Source organism: Rhinolophus sinicus, chromosome 17, assembly GCF_057876585.1.
Source record: "Rhinolophus sinicus isolate RSI-liver-muscle chromosome 17, RSI-T2T, whole genome shotgun sequence".
Lineage (NCBI taxonomy): Eukaryota > Metazoa > Chordata > Mammalia > Chiroptera > Rhinolophidae > Rhinolophus > Rhinolophus sinicus.
The window spans coordinates 34,782,364-34,798,567 of NC_142517.1; the positions used below are offsets into that span (position 1 = coordinate 34,782,364).

The following is a 16,204-nucleotide window of genomic DNA, read 5'->3' on the forward strand; positions in this document are numbered from 1 at the left end:
GAAAGATACTTTATTCTAACATAATACTGCTTTGTTTATTTATTTTTTTTTACTACACACTCCAATTTAATATGAGGGTGACATTTCTTGGTTACATCCAGAAATTGATAAACTATAAAGGACACCAATAATCAGCCCTTCATCCCCTTCCCTTTGCCTGGAAACAATCTGTGAGCCTCAGCAGCCAAGTTTTCCTGTACAACCCAGCTAACCCTTGTAATGGTTTACAAGAAGTCCAAACTGACGAGTCAGATTTTCTCTTGTGAGAATGTATGATTGAAATTGAAAAAGAGGTTAGCAATATTCTACCATTGGACCACAAGAAGGAAAAAAAAAAAAAGGAAGAAAGGATGAAAGGAAGGAAAAAATGAGGGAGGGAGGTAATTTCATGGAATTTTCTCTTTCTTGAGGACTAGCTACATACTAGCCTTTGGGTTCCATGATATATCCTTGTATCCTCAAAATAAATTTGTCTTTGTTTCTTAAACTAGTGTGGCTTGGTTTCAATTTTGCAGAACAAAAAATCCTAACTAAGATGACTGCCAGAACAATCGTAATGTAAAGTAACTTTTTTTATAAGGCAAGTCCAAAGTGCAGATTCCCAGATGATTCTTTTAAACAGCAGCAGAACATTAATATGTCTTTCATAATTTTAAATTAATATTCCTATGTATACAAAGACAGGAAAATAAGCTCGCATTCTTTTGAAGCCATTCCTTCAAGACAAAAGCTAAAATCTCTTGTGGTTTAGTTTTTAATCAGCTTTATTTCTTATTTTGCTTTAAGTTTATCTGTGTCAGTTCCAATAATCCACAATTATTTACAACAGATGTAGATTTAGGGAAAAGCTAATCTTAAAAAGAAAAAAGCTTGCATTTCAGAGAAAAAGTCATTCATTTCTGATCCTTGCCAAGTTTGGATAAGTGTATCCTACTGTCTTCTTGAGATTTATGCGCTGTTAGTTGTACTTCATTTGGAAAATTTGCATTTTTCTCTCACGCACTTAAACTGTGAGGCACAAAACAAGAGCTACAAGGTTTGTTTGACATGAAATGTCTAAGTAATTTTCTTTCATCAACTTTGTTCTCCTATTATTCTTAACCCCAAGGGCAGATTTTTTTCATCAGATTTTGTGAAACATTTTATAACAGCCTTACCTTTGCTCCCCAAAACATTCAAAAGGAGCTGTCACAACTCTCTCCATTATGGAACAAACTAGATTTCCCATACTTATGCTCACTGTGAGTTAACGTGATCTGTGCACCCATTTTCACATTAGTTCAGAAAACCATATGTGTCTAACGTAGATAGCTTTCATGAAGGTGTGGAAGGTGTGCACATACTTATTGCGGACCTACTGTGTCCCAAGGACTTTGATAGATAATGGATATAACCATGAACAAGACAGATTTGTATTCTGTCCTTGCAGAAAAAAAGTAAGTCTAGATTGTAGATACAGGTAATAAATAATTCAGAATAATAACTGCTAAAACTGTGTGAGAATACAATACTGTAGGAGCACAGAGGAAGGACACTAAGCCAACAGTTGAGGCTCAAGAAAGGCTTCCCAGCATAAATGATGCCCTATCTAGATTTGGACCAGATAGTTGAGTAGGAGCTCCAGACAGGTTTGGGGTGGGGTGTGGCGGGGTGAAATTGGGAAGTGTTCTGTGTTGAAAAAATAACGCATATGCAAACGTCCCCACAGTGAGTCAGAATATGGTAAGTCTAGAAATCTAAAGATTTCCAGCATTACTGAAACATGAAAGGGACTTAGAAGTGAGGAAATGGAAAGCAAAATGTGGGAGTCATACAACTCTGGCAAAGAGGAGACTAATTAAGAGGGTATTGCTATAGTCTTGTAGGTCCGAGGGGCCTAGGCCAAGATAGAGGAAGCAAGATTAAAGGCAAGTAAAGGGATTAATGTTTATGTTGAAAAATTCATAAGTGGATTTGGAATTGATTAGATGAGAGGGTGAGAAATGAAGGATGGTCCCCAATACATATATATAGGACTGAAGATAGAATTTTTTCATCTATGTTCAGGAGAGATGTTGGTCTATAGTTTTCTTTTCTTGTAATGTCTTTGTCTTGTTTTTGTATTATGGTAATGTGGCCTCATAAAATTAATTAGGAAGCATTTCCTCTGCTACTATCTTCCCATTGAGATTGGACAGGATTGGTATAATTTCTTCCTTAAAGTTTTGGTAGAATTCACCAGTGAATCCATCTGTGCCCGGTGCTCATTCTTTTGGAAGGTTATTGATTATTGATTCAATTTATTTAATGGATATAGGCTTATTCAGATAGTCTATTTCTTCTTGTGTGTTTTGGCAGATTGGGTCTTTCAAGGAATTGTCCATATCTTCTTGGTTATCAAATTTGTGGGCCTGGAATTGTTCATACAATTCCTTGATTATTCTTTTCATGTCCAATAGATCTCTAGTGACTTCCCTTTTCCTAGTATTAGCAATGTGTGTCCTCTCTCTTTCTTTCATTAGGTAGCCTGGGTAGAGTCTTGTTGAATTTATTATTTCAAAGTACCAGCTATTGGTTTCTTTGATTTTTCTCTGCTGATTTCCTGTTTTAAATTGTATTGATGTCTTCTCTAATTCTTATTTATTTTCTTCTGCTTAATTTGGATTTAATTTGATAGTATTTTTCTTTCTATAGGTTGAAACTTACATGATTTATTTCAGATTTTTCTTTCTTTTTAATGCATATATGAAACACTATAAAGTTCCCTCTGAGCATTGCTTTCACTACATCTCACAAACATTGATAAATTATGTCTTCTTTTTCATTTAGTTCTCTCTCTCTCTCTCTCTCTCTCTCTCTCTCTCTCTCTCTATATATATATATATATATATATATATATATATATATATATATATATACACACACACACACACACACACACACACACACACATAATTTCTCCTGAGATTTCTTCTTTGAACCATGTGTTATTTAGAGGAGTTTTGTTTAATCGCTATGTATTTGAGGATTTTCCAGCTATCATTCTGTTACCAATTTCTAGTTTACTTTCATTATGGTATGAAAGCAGACATTGTATGATTTCTACTCTTTTACATTTGTTAATTTGTGTTTTTATGGCTTAGAATGTAGTCTATCCTAGTGAAAATTCCACGTGAGCTTTAGAAGAATATGTATTCTGCTGTTGTTGGGTTATCTGTAGATGTTCTTTATATCCAGTTGATTGATGGTGTTGATAACTTTAACTGTGTCCTTACTGATTTTCTGTCTGTTGAATCTGTCCACTTCTGAGAGAAGGGTGTTGAAGTCTCCATTTATAATAGTGGATTTGCGTATTTCTATTTGCAGGTCTCTAATTTTGGTCTCACATATTTTGACACAGTTGTTAGGCACATAAAGATTAAAAACTGTTACGTCTTTTTAGAGAGTTGACCCATTTCTCATTCTGTAATGGACCTCTTTATTCTTGATAACTTTTCTTGCCCTGAAGTCTGCTCTGTCTGAAATTAAAACAACTATTCTGCTTTCTTTTGATTAGTGTTAGTATTATTTATATTTGTCCATACATGTATTTTTTAATTTATATGTCTTTATATTTAAAGTGTGTTTATTTTAGACAATGTGTAGTTGGGTATTGGTTTTTGACACATTCTAACACCCTCTGTCTTTTAATTGGTACATTTAGACAATTCACCTTCAACGTGATTGTTGATATATTTGGAACAATTTCTATATTTTTTACTTTTTTCTATTTGTTGCTCTTGTTCTTCATTCTTATTTTTTCTTCCACTCTTCTTCTCCTTTTTTTTTGGTTTTAATTGAACATTTTATATAATTCCATTTTTCTCCTCTCTTGGCATATCAGTTATGTTTTTTAAAAATGTTTTTTAGTGTGTCCTAGGGTTTGTAATATACATTTACAACGAATCCAAGTCTACTTTCAAGTAACACTATACTGCTTTACAGGTAGTGTGAGTACCTTATAATAACAAAATAATTCAAATTCCTCCCTTGCTTTCATTGTATCATTGTTGCCATTAATTTTATTTATATATAAGCATATATATATACACATATTCATATATATTTATTTATATTTATATTTATATATAATATATACTTACAAAATTGAATACATTATTGATATTATTTAGAACAAACTGTTACCTGTTAGATCAATTAAGAATAATAAAAATAAAAGTATTTATTTCACCTTCACTTATTCCTTCTCTGGTGCTCTTCTGTTCTTTACATAAATCTCTTTCTGACCTATATAACTTTCCTTCTCTCTAAAAAACTTCTTTTAATATTTCTTTCAATGCAAGTCTACTAGAAACAAATTCCTCAATTTTTGTTTATCCGAAAAATTCATTTTGCCTTCCATCTTGAAGGATAATTCTAGGTTAACTTTTGAAAGTATAGAATTCTAGGTTGGTGGGATTTTTTTTCTCAACAATTTAAATATTTCATTCCACTCTCTTCTATCTGATTTCGTTTCTAAAGAAAAATCAATATAATTCTTATCTTTGCTCTTCTCCATGTAAGGTGTTTCTCTTTTTGGCTTCTTTTAAGCTTCTTTTGTTTGTTTGTTTGTTTTTATCTTTGATTTCCTATAATTTGAGAATGATATTCCTATAGTTTTTAGGCATTTATGCTGCTTGGTGTTCTCTGAGCTTCCTAGATCTGTACTTTGGTGTATGACATTACTTTGGGGAAATTCTCAGTCATTGTTTCAAGTATTTCTTCTTTTCCTTTCTCTCTTTCTTCTCCTTCTGGTATTCCCATTACATGTATGTTCCCCTTTCTACATCTGTCCCACAGCACTTGGATATTCTGTTCTATAAATTTTTTTTCAATGTTTTAGCTGTTTGTTTTCCAGTTTTGCAGGTTTCTACTGAGATATCCTCATGCTCAGAGCTTCTTTTATCAGAGATATGCAGTCTACTAATAAGCCCATTAAAAGTATTCTTCATTTCTGTTACAGCATTTTTTATTTCTAGCATGCTTTTGGCTTCCTTCTTAGAATGTAATCTCTGTGCTTACATTACCCATCTGTTCTTGCATGCTGTTCACTTTATTCATTAAAGCCCATAATATCATAGTAGTTTTAAATTCTCAAGCAGATAATTCCAAGATCCCTGCCATATGTGAGTCTGGTTCTGATGCTGATTCTGTCTCTTCAAACTATGCTTTTTTTTTTTTTTTTTTTTCACTTTGAGAGTGCCTTGTTTTTTTCTGTTTGTTTGTTTGTTTGTTTGTTTTTTGTTTGTTTGTTTGTTTTTAAATAGCTGACATGGTGTGTGGGTAAAAGGAACTGCTATAAATGGACCTTTAGTAATGTGGTGGAAGGTGTGGGAGGAGGGTAAACATTCAAGTCCTATGATTAGGTCTCAGTCCTTTAGTGAATCTGTGCATGTGGACTGTGTACTTCTCATATGTTTTTCAGTTGTTTCATTACCCCTTTAGGTGGGACAGAATGCTAAAGCCAGCTGGAGTTGGGTATTCCCCCTCCCCCAGATCAGTCAGGCTCCAAAAAACAAACAAACAAAAAATCCAGAGGTTAGATTCTGTGTAAATAATTTCTCCAAAGTGTAGACCTTAAGAACAGAATGCTCTGTCATATTTTAAAATGGTTTATCTTTCTTTTCCTCTGCCCCTGCAGGAAGCATGAAGGGATTTCTCCTCATTATTTATTGTGAAAACCTGGTAGAATTTCAGGAGGAAAAACTCACAAAAGCGTGGAGTTCCTTTGGTGACTGGGTCCCCCTGGAGTTTTTAATTCCCTGAGTTGTCCACACTGCACCTCCAGCAATTCTTAAATTACAGTTCAGGCTTCCATACTTTGGCACTGGTTCCCAAGCAGGTCTCAGTTCCTTTAAGATGTGATTCTCTGTATTTGCCTGTAGGGATTTACAATACAATTAGGGGGCAATGCCTTGCCCTGTGACCTCACTTCTCTCATAGATCTAAGAAGCGTTGTTGATTTTTCAGTTTGTTCAATTTTTTACTTGTTGTTAGGTCTGAATGGTGACTTCCAAATTTTTACATGCCATACTAGAAACCAGAATCCTCTGTTCCTGTTTGTCTTTTTACATAATTAATATGTGAAAATCATGTCTTCAATTTCCATTTACCTCTTAGTGAGTTTGAACATTTTCTAATGGCCATTTGTATTTCTGTTTCTATTGCTTCCTTTTAACATAATTGATTTTTAATTGTTACCACTCAGTCTCTTCTGTGATAAGGCCATCTTTTCTTTTACCCAGCTTTATTGAGGTACATGTAACATACATACAATAAATTATACATATTTTAAGATTACAATCAGTGAGTTTTGGAAAAATGTGTATACTTGTGTAACCACCACTAAAGTCAGGATATAGAAAATATACATCATCTCAAAGAAGTACCTGCTTGCTTCTGTTGTCAATACCCCAGGGAACCACTGATCTGCTTTCTGCTACTATGGAATAATTTTTCCTGGTTCAAAATTCATTGTAAATATAAATATGCACTCCTTTGTGTAAAGCTTCTTTCCCTCAGCATAATAGTTCAGAATTTTTTCTGTGTTGATGTGTGGATCAGCAGCTTGTTCTCTTTTGTTGCTGAAAACTATTGCATTGGATAGATATACCACAATTTGTTTACATATTTACCTATTAGTGGACATTTGATTGTGTCTAGTTTTGGTTTCTTATGAATAAATTTGCTGTAAGCATTTGTGGGCAAATATGACAGTTCCATTTGCCACCACTTATTTTGTGAGCATAACCTGGAAATCACATGTGTGACTTCAGTCTATATCCCATTAAACAGCGTTTAGTCATGTGACTACACCTGACTGTAAGGAAAGTTGGAAATACAGTCTGTAGCTGAGGTGCCAGGTGCCCATATAAAACTCAGGGTTTCTATTACAAATGGAAGAAAGACACATGGGAATGTCAGGGATCGACTTCATGTGAAGTGGAGAAATCAAAAATGTTTTTTAGATTTTGGGTGGATGTTGGTGCCAGTGAATGATTTGACATGTTAAATTTAAGATTTTAGACAACCAAGTAGATGGATGAGCAAATTGTTCACTATACCATTCTGGTATATTTCCAGCAGGAATCAAAACTGAAAATAAAAATTTAGGAATCATCAACATATAGATGGAATTTAAAGCAATGGGATGAGATGAAATTATCTAGGAAGCAAATGTAGGATATGTTATCTTTCCTATACAATGATTTCACAAACTGTTTTCAGAAACCAAGCTAAGTATAAATATAACTAGCAGAATGCTAATTAGCCAAAAACAAAACAAAATAAACAAACAAACAAAAAATGTTTCACCTCTGTTCTCTGGTAAAGCAGTAAACCACTTAAGGATTATATTATTTCCAGCCTCTCTGAAAGTTAGGTATGACTGTATGACTAAATTCTTACCTATGGAATGTGAGTGATATAGTCTCCTTATCAATCTGAATTCCTATCTCCAGGTAGACTTTTATGTAAAAGTAAAGGTTAACGCCTATCTGATTTAAGCCACTATATTTTAATATTTTCTAGCAATTTAAGGCTTACCTTAACATTCATGAAGCATATTTAATTATTTCTTATGCTCAGCTAAACAAATCTCTATTGCCAATTATTTTAGTCATTTTTTATTGATTTTATCACAATCTTCTTTATTTTTTAGCATTACTTATTTGGGTTTAGTTTTCAAAAAATATTAGGACACTAGTATTTCTAAACTGCTCCAAGAAATAAAGTAATGATGTTATCTTGCAGAACATTAATGAATATTTTCTTCATGTACTTGTGATTCTTTCCAGTCATCGCCTCAATTAATTCTTGAAGCTAAAGTTAAAAAATAAATAAATAAAAATAAAAAAGCTAATGTGGTTGTCCTCATTTCACTGAAGAGGAAACCGAAGTAGAGATATTAAATTATTTGCCGATAATAGAAAACCAAGTTAATGGAAAAGGTGGAAGTAAAATGCAATTATCTAACTTCTGTCTTTATTGAACTATTGGATTACAAGTCACAACCAATTAAATACATGATACAAGAGCTAAGAAGCATAACATTTGTATCATGTAGATGGCCCCAAAAAGCCCATCAGCATTTTGTAAAAAGTTTTTTAACACTTTAAAAATGAATTTTATTGACCTTTTTCACTAAGTTTATACACACACACACACACACACACACACACACACACACCAAGTTGGACATTTAAGTTCATAAAATCATCCTAGAAAAGTGCTATATACCTCATTGCTGAATATCACTATGGTCACCTTTGAAGTACTCCCCTTGGGAAGCTATCCACCAACACCAGGGCATAGCCCACCCTTCAAAGCAATTTGGAATTCTCTTTCTGGAATGGCCATCAGAGCTGTCATCATATTACCCCTGATGTCCTGAAATCATCAACATGTCTTCCTTTCAATATTTCCTTTATCTTCAGATAAAGAAAGAAGTCATTGGGGTCCATATCAAATAAGTAGGGAGGGTGCTCCAATACAGTTATTTGTTTACTGGCTATAAACTACCTCACAGACAGTGCCACGTGAGCTGGTGCATTGTCGTGATGCAAGAGCCATGAATTGTTGGTGAAAAGTTCAGGTCATCTAACTTTTTCATGCAGTGTTTAGAGCACTTCCAAATAGTAAACTTGGTTAACTGTTTGTTCAGTGGGTACAAATTCACAATGAGTAATCCCTCTAATATCAAAAAGGTTAGCAACATCAGTGTAACAAGGTCACGAACTTAATTGTCATATCTCGCGCCTAAGAGTGTGTGTGTGTGTGTGTGTGTGTGTGTGTCTGTGTATACTTACAGATAGGGAAAAATGTGAAAAATATTTTTAAATAGAAAATATATTCTAAATTTTCCATACATATTAAAAGCTGTTTATATGTTTATACGTGGATGCATTTTCTTCCAGCCGTTTCTCAATCCACATCATTAATCATTTAATTTTCACATGTTTGTGATCAAATATAAATTTAGATGGCTTCTATTATATATAGTGTTTCTCAACACAAGTGAAATTCAGCAGAAATCCATTGGGTGGAGTTGTATTATAACTTAACATTTCAAAGTGTTTCTCAACTTTCTCTCTAACTTTCCCCCCAGGCTTTATATAGCTTATGGCTAAGCAAAACTAATATTTGAGACTTGAAAATATTTTATTCCCACTATAAATTGTTTGGAGATTGTTGGCTCAGGCATTATTTTATTTCCTGATTGCATCAAATACAAGCCACACGCACATGAACACAGTTTAGGATTTGATAATCCTGTCAAAGAATATGTTGCTTATTCTTCAAAAATATGAAGATGAATAAGTTAAATAGAATATCCCAGTTGAATTGGTAACAATGTTGTCCTGTCCTTTCATCTCTCCAACTTACTTTTTTTTCTTCCATCGAGAAGAAAGGCAAGCATCTAATTTTCATTTCTGTGAGAAAAAATGCTACATGCCTGAAATAAGCAAGTCTTAATTAATGTTGATCCTTTCTCATAGGTGCTACAGAAAGCTGCCAAGAGTTTGACATATACTTAGGGAACTAGCTTCTGAAGAAATGTTTGTACCTGTAGCTGGACAACTTAGATCTTATTCATCAGCCTGCTGAACTGTTCCTTTTTCAGAAACATAGATACCATCCCAAAATTTTTTTATCTTTGTTTTTAACAGTCATGGCTTGTTGAATCAAAGCAATGCAAGTCATGTATTGATTTTGGGGGAAAAAGTGTTGGTACCTGCATGCACAACCAGGTTCATCTCTCTCTCTGGCAAAATGTCTAATTAAGTGATATAAATATCAAGGACCCAACCCTAGAAATGGTGATTTTGTAAATTTGAAGTAGACTTCAAGAATCTGCACATTTTACCAAGCACTCACAATGTCCAAGGATTATATGTGGAAGTACCAACCTCAGGGAAGGACAAAGAAGATGGGGACCTTGACATCAGTTAGTTCACAGTCTTCAGCCAAAGAAGGAAATAGAGGCATATTAAAACATGCCTCTGGTTCAATGATCACTTTAATTCAAACCATTCATCCTCTGAAAGGAGGCCTAAAATTTTCTACTGTGCTCAGTAGGACTTACTCCCCAACACTATCAAAAGTGCACCAGTAACTTATGCTGTTCAGAAAAATTAAGGTCAAGACTGTGGTTGGAAAATAGTGAGATATGCAGATTTATAGATTGAGCTAGGTGGGTATTTCCTTTCACTCATTAGGAATTACTAAAATTCTTCCCTAGGTAGAGATAGTGTTCTTGACTATTCCACTTTTGATCTCACATTTTCTGTATAATAGTTATCAATTTTGGTACTAGCTGGTTTTTACCTGTGATACTGGAGTATTTTATGCAGGAATAAGGTTGTGTTTTTTTTTTGTTGTTGTTTTTTTCTTTCTTTCTTTTATATTTATTTATTTATTTTATCCCCCCCCCACCCCCCCGCTGGCTGTGTTATAAGAACAGAGAGGATTACCAGTGTTAGAGGAGCAGCTGTCACGAAAAGATCATAGAGTAAAGACTCCTGAGATGTGAAATTAAATCTGAATTCCACATGTAGTAGCTGAGTAAAAAAAGGAGCAGGTGTCTAACATCCATGAATTTCACATTTGTATAATATCAGTAATAGTGCTTTAACAACTTTATGAGGTTGTGATGAGGTTTTCAAGAAAGCACACAATAAAAATACTTTATAAACTGTGAAGTGTTTTGAAAATCACAATAACCTTGTTTCTAATGATACACTCGCACTTCCAAGTCACTATCCAAAACACCACTGGCCGTACACTATGCATACAAATTGAAGGCTAAGAATCTGTAAAATGCTCTCCAATGGTCAAATAAATCAAGACTGAACACCCTCTCTGTTCTCAGTGCAATGTTAAGTCTGACACACTCATTAAAATTATGTTCCTTGGGGTCCAGTTGATTACAATAGGATTGTAGAAGAGTAGATTTGAAAGAAACATTATAGGTATGTTTCTTGATCATACGCCTCACTGGGGTACTTGTTAAAAACTCCAATTTCCTGGCCCCACATCAGATCTACTGAATCAAAATCCCCAGAAGACCTGAGAATCTGTAGTCTATAATCAATGCAAGAATGTTATGATCAGAAAATAATTGGGAAACTTTCTAATCTACTTTTTTCCAAATGTCTATACAATGTAAGTATCACTCAGACAATACCCTTTAATTTGGTTAAGCTCACATTTTCAAAGGGTAATATATTCTATTATTGGGATTTTGGTCAATAAAGAGTTGAGAAGGCAAGATGTGTGTATAAAATAGCAGCAGGCACTATAATTGTTCAGTTTTGCAATGAGACACACTGATGCTATGTGCTGGATATCTATGTTCAAAAGTAATGTTGACAAAGTTATATTTAAAAAACAAAAGTATCTAACTCCATGTTAATTTTTGGTCTGGATAGCATGACATATCAATGTGCTTCCAAAAAAAAATAAATATTGAGAAGATTTTTACTTTACTTGTATGACAGCATCAATTAACTTCTGTGTGACATTTTTAAAGCCCATACCAGGCCCATGCCAGACACTGCAAAAAGGAATAGGAACTGTTAATTACATGTTGGTCTCCTCAAGTCGCATGTTGTCTTTGAGCTGCCTCAAAGTAGGCCCATGACTCCTTTCTCATTATCCCTCCCTTTCTCTGGCACAGAGAAAGATCTGTACCTCCTTCTGCAACTCTACAGGGTAGAAGGCATATCTGAGTCATGTTTTCAGGAGTTTTGTAAGGGCTATAAGATCAGCGCCTTGCTTTGTGTGGTCCCACGTTCTCCCTTTTGTTCCACTCAGTATCAGTGGGACTGAGGCGAGCTCTAGGGCCTGCTCCTTTACCATGGCCTGTCATCCTTCTCATCGTTCCTTTCCCACATGACTGCTAAGTCTAGATATATTGTCCTGGTTTGAGACACCCAGGTGGCAGCTTAAGCAAGCTTTACCATATCAGAGCACAATTTATTTACCTTTTTTTCACATTTTTCTCTTTGATTCTGCCCTATTTTGCCATTTCGTATAGATAGATAGATAGATAGATAGATAGATAGATAGATAGATAGATAGATAGATAGATATAGATAGATAGATGTGTATATCTATATCTATATCTATATCTATATCTATGTCTATATCTATATCTATATCTGGAAGACCTAAAGCAAGAATATGAAATTAAGAGAGAAAGCCATGTGGCCTACTTTGGTTTAAGGCTTTGGCTTCCTTGGAATATAAGGAAACTTGTGCATGGTTCACCCTCACTTACTGGAGTTCTATTTTCAGGCTTGAGTCCAAAGCTCAGTTAAAATAAGGTCTTTTTTTTGTTTTGCTGTACCCCTTCATATCTCACTCAGGGATCACTTGAAGAGAAAGCAATCAGTCAAGCCATGGCATGATTTCAGAATTCTTATTCTCCTGGCAAAAGTTCTCCGCAATAGAGCCCAGACTAATCCGTGTAAAAATACAGTTTCTGAATACATCTAAGCTAGCATGCTGATCCTGTGCCTGTTTGGCCAGATCCATCTTTGCTCTCTATGCTGTCTTGCAGCTGCACTACAAGACAGCTGACAGCTGCAAGATGCTTTTCCCTGCACCTACGTCAGCTGCTCCCAACTGGGTTCTGTTGTCAAATGTGCAGCTGACCCTTGAACACACTGGCACTGGGCACCTACCTCCTGCAGAGCCAAAAATCCATGTATAACTTTTGACTTCCCTAAAACTTAACTAATAGCCTACCATTGACCAGAAGCTTAACTGCTAGTATAAACAATCGATTAACACATATTTTGCATTTATATGTATTATGTACTGTATTCTTACACTAAGGTAAGCTAGAGAAAAGAAAAATTAAGAAAATCATAAGGAGGAGAAAATACGTGTACAGTATTTATTGAAAAAAAAATACATGAAGAGGTGGATCCGCCCAAAGATTAACTTTATAAATGAATGATTATGGAAATGAGGTTAGTCTGCATGGTTGTAAGCCTGGGAGATTGAGAAAATCAACACTATTATGGTGCACAACTCTAGTGGACAACATTCACATTGAAGAAAACCTGAAATGGCTTGTAACAGAATTGGACAGAATGTAGTTTGTGTGGCCAATTTCAAGGCACAGAGCAAAAGACTGTTAGCAATGACGGGGATAGAAATGAGAGGAAGAGCATTAAGGATGATAATCTGATAGGCAGAGCAGAGTGGTGGAGAGAACACTGGGTTAAATTTGAAAAATCTGGAATTGTTAATGTAGATGGAATAGAGTGAACTCATCACAATGGATAAAATCACTGGGGGAGAAAGGATGTACCAAAATATGATAAATATAAGGTTGAATTTAGAGCAAGTAAAACGGCCAGAAGTGAAATGGACAAAAATAAGTGAAAGATATGCAGAAGTAGTAAGAGTAGAATAACTGAAGCAATGTTTTAAAAGCCAAGAGAGAAAAAAAAAAAAAAAAAAAAAGAAAGACCAAATGTGTCTAACTATGGATAGACAGAATAGAAATCTTCAGAGGATGAAAGATGAATGCAGGGCCTGGACAATGACTATTAGAGGGACAGTTAAAGCAACTGTGGGGGAAATACCACGTGCTTGGCTGTGGGGGAAATTCCCTGTTACAAATCCTTTTGCTCTAAAAAACATTATAACCGATAATAGGTTATATGGGTTTTATGGGTTTATGATTGAGAGCAATTACAATATTTAAATTATCTGAAGGCAATAGATTTTAAACTTCTGGGTGCATAAGTATTGCCTGGGGACTTGTTAAAAATACCAGTCCCTAAGACCCATCTCACAAGATTCTGATTATTTAGGACTGCCACCAGACTTGCTAAGTCAGTACTACTCAAAGTGTGCTTTGACGACCAGTGTGAGTTTGCAAACTGATTATTACCAGTCATGGAAGGAAGAAGTACAGATAATGAGAGTAAGGGACCAGAAACTTTCTGAACCGTATGACATTGCTGCAATATCCAAGTCCCATGATTAATGGATTTGTCTCACTGTACACAGCATGGAACAAAAATATCAGTCCTCCACAGAATAAGGATAAAAAGAACTTTCATCACACAGGTTAAGAAGCCCTGATCTAGATAATTCTGATGCACATAATCCATGAACCAGATTTTAATGAAATATGCTATTAAAAAATTTCATGAAAATCTTAATTCAGTCACATTTGAAACATTTTTTGCATAGCAAAGAAATAGTATTTATGCATATGTATATATATATATATATATATATATATATATATATATATATATATTTATATCAAATATATGTTAAAAGATAAACAGACATATTAAAAATTTTAAGAATTTATTTGAGCAAAAATTGATTTGAATCAGGCAGCATCCAGTTTAGCAGATAGAAAGGAGCTACAGGAGGAGTACAAAATGAAAGACTTTTATGGGAGCAGGAACAAGGAATTTATGCTAGGCAAAAAAGCAGGTTGGTTATTCCCAAGTTCCTTTCCTTTAGGGGATGGCAGGGGTCTATTAGGCACATGACCTCACTAGTGCTAATCAGATGATTCCTGATTGACTGGTTTAAGATTCATTTCTGAGAGAGCAGAAATTCTAAGTCTCAGTTGGGTGACATGGGCTTAGCATAAGCAACTCCATTTTGGGCTTATTTTCTTGTTTTTAACATATTCAAATGGACTCATACACAATATCAAATAAGTGGGGAAAATTGGGGTGCATAAATCCAGAGAGTTTTGTTATATTTTTCTGCCCAGATTTAACCTATGTTTAAGAAGCAGCAGCTCATTTTATTTTGCTTTGTTTTGTTGAAGCTAATCATGAATACCTGGGTATGTTATAAATATTCACGGTTTATAAATGAGAAACTGCAAATGACAAAGTCCTTTCAAAATAAACATAGTAATAATGATACACTAAAGCCTATAAGGTTTTGTCAATGAACATTTTAATTGGAAGAAATTACATTACAATTTTTCTTGCCATTTTCTTCCTAAGAACAAAGGATGATGAAGGCTGAGATACAGCAAAATTACTTCAGGGGATTTAAATGATCTGTCTCTGGTTTTCACAGGACTTAAATAAAATATCACCACCACATTAGATCTGGTTGTTATTGGAAAGAGCAGAAAGGTACTCTGTCCTAGTCTCATATGATAAGCATGACACTGCTTACCTTTTTTTTTTCTTCTCTAATTATTAAATCCTTAAGCATCTCATTTATAAACATGAAGAAGTCAACTACTGGTCCGCAGAATTAATGATATAGTAGTTAAGCAAAGAGATTCTTGCTGATAGAAATCCGGTTTCTTTTCACAAACTCCTTCACCTACATCTTACTTATCTTCCGTGGTTTGAATTCCTGTGCATTTTTCGGTTTTTCTTTCAGCTACCAATTGAATTGCTGTTTGCTTTGAATAAGAAAGAACACCACCCTAGCAAAGATACACAAGTCACCTCATATACACACTGTGTGAATGACCCATGATGGTCTTTTGAAAATAAATTACTCCCTATCCCATTCCAGCATGTGCACACACATATAAACACACAAATTTTTTTCTTTTTCATGTCATGAGAAAATGATCAGATATATGTTATTTCCATATTTTATCTTCCTTGAAACACTACTTACTTTCATATATTAATATTTCAGTCCCAAATGTAACATGTCAAAGTGGAGAGTTGTGTTGACCAGCAAGAAGTCAGAGGGTAAGAAATTTCGCTGCTTCCAGAAAACTATTGTTAGTACAGAAGACAATAAATAAAAGGGAAAGGCAGGAGGCAGCCTTTTATGGTGAGAGAAATGCAGACGATGACAAAACTTATAAGGCTAAGAAAAAAACAAATCATCTTTAGAAGAACTTTTACTTGAAGTGGCTTTGCCTTTCAGAAGGAAAAATGCCTTGCTGAATCAGCAGCATTTGGGACAGGAAAAATCTTGTATTGTTTTTCCAAATACTAAACTCAAACTCACTGGCAAAAAAGAAAAAAACGAAAAAAAAAACTGAAAGGTTGTATTTGCATGTGAAATGAGAATGAGTTTAATTAAGCTCAGCAAACTGCAAATTACAGTCATGGAAAATCAAGCAGAGGGGGTGGGAAGAAAAGTTTGGGCTAGTAGAATGCTGATGTACAACAGAAAAATCCACATAATAGGTAGTGTGCCAATTTCACCCTGCACT

The 16,204-nt window shown here is 34.5% G+C and overlaps 1 protein-coding gene across 7 annotated transcripts in view; it reads right to left on the reverse strand.

Annotated features, from left to right (window-relative positions):
- The window catches only part of ZBBX (zinc finger B-box domain containing), a 121,979-nt gene extending 113,459 nt beyond the window's left edge, over positions 1–8,520 (reverse strand). For 3 of the 7 annotated variants that reach the window (XM_088793827.1, XM_088793826.1, XM_088793828.1), the window contains exons 1-2: positions 8,257–8,520; positions 5,730–5,897 (exon numbers count right to left, since the gene is read on the reverse strand). The gene's annotated coding sequence lies outside the window, so the exon portion shown is untranslated. The remainder of the gene's footprint in view (positions 1–5,729; positions 5,898–8,256) is intronic. The other 4 variants (XM_088793825.1, XM_088793821.1, XM_088793830.1 and 1 more) reach the window with 3 other exon arrangements.
- Positions 8,521–16,204: the final 7,684 nt, after the last annotated feature.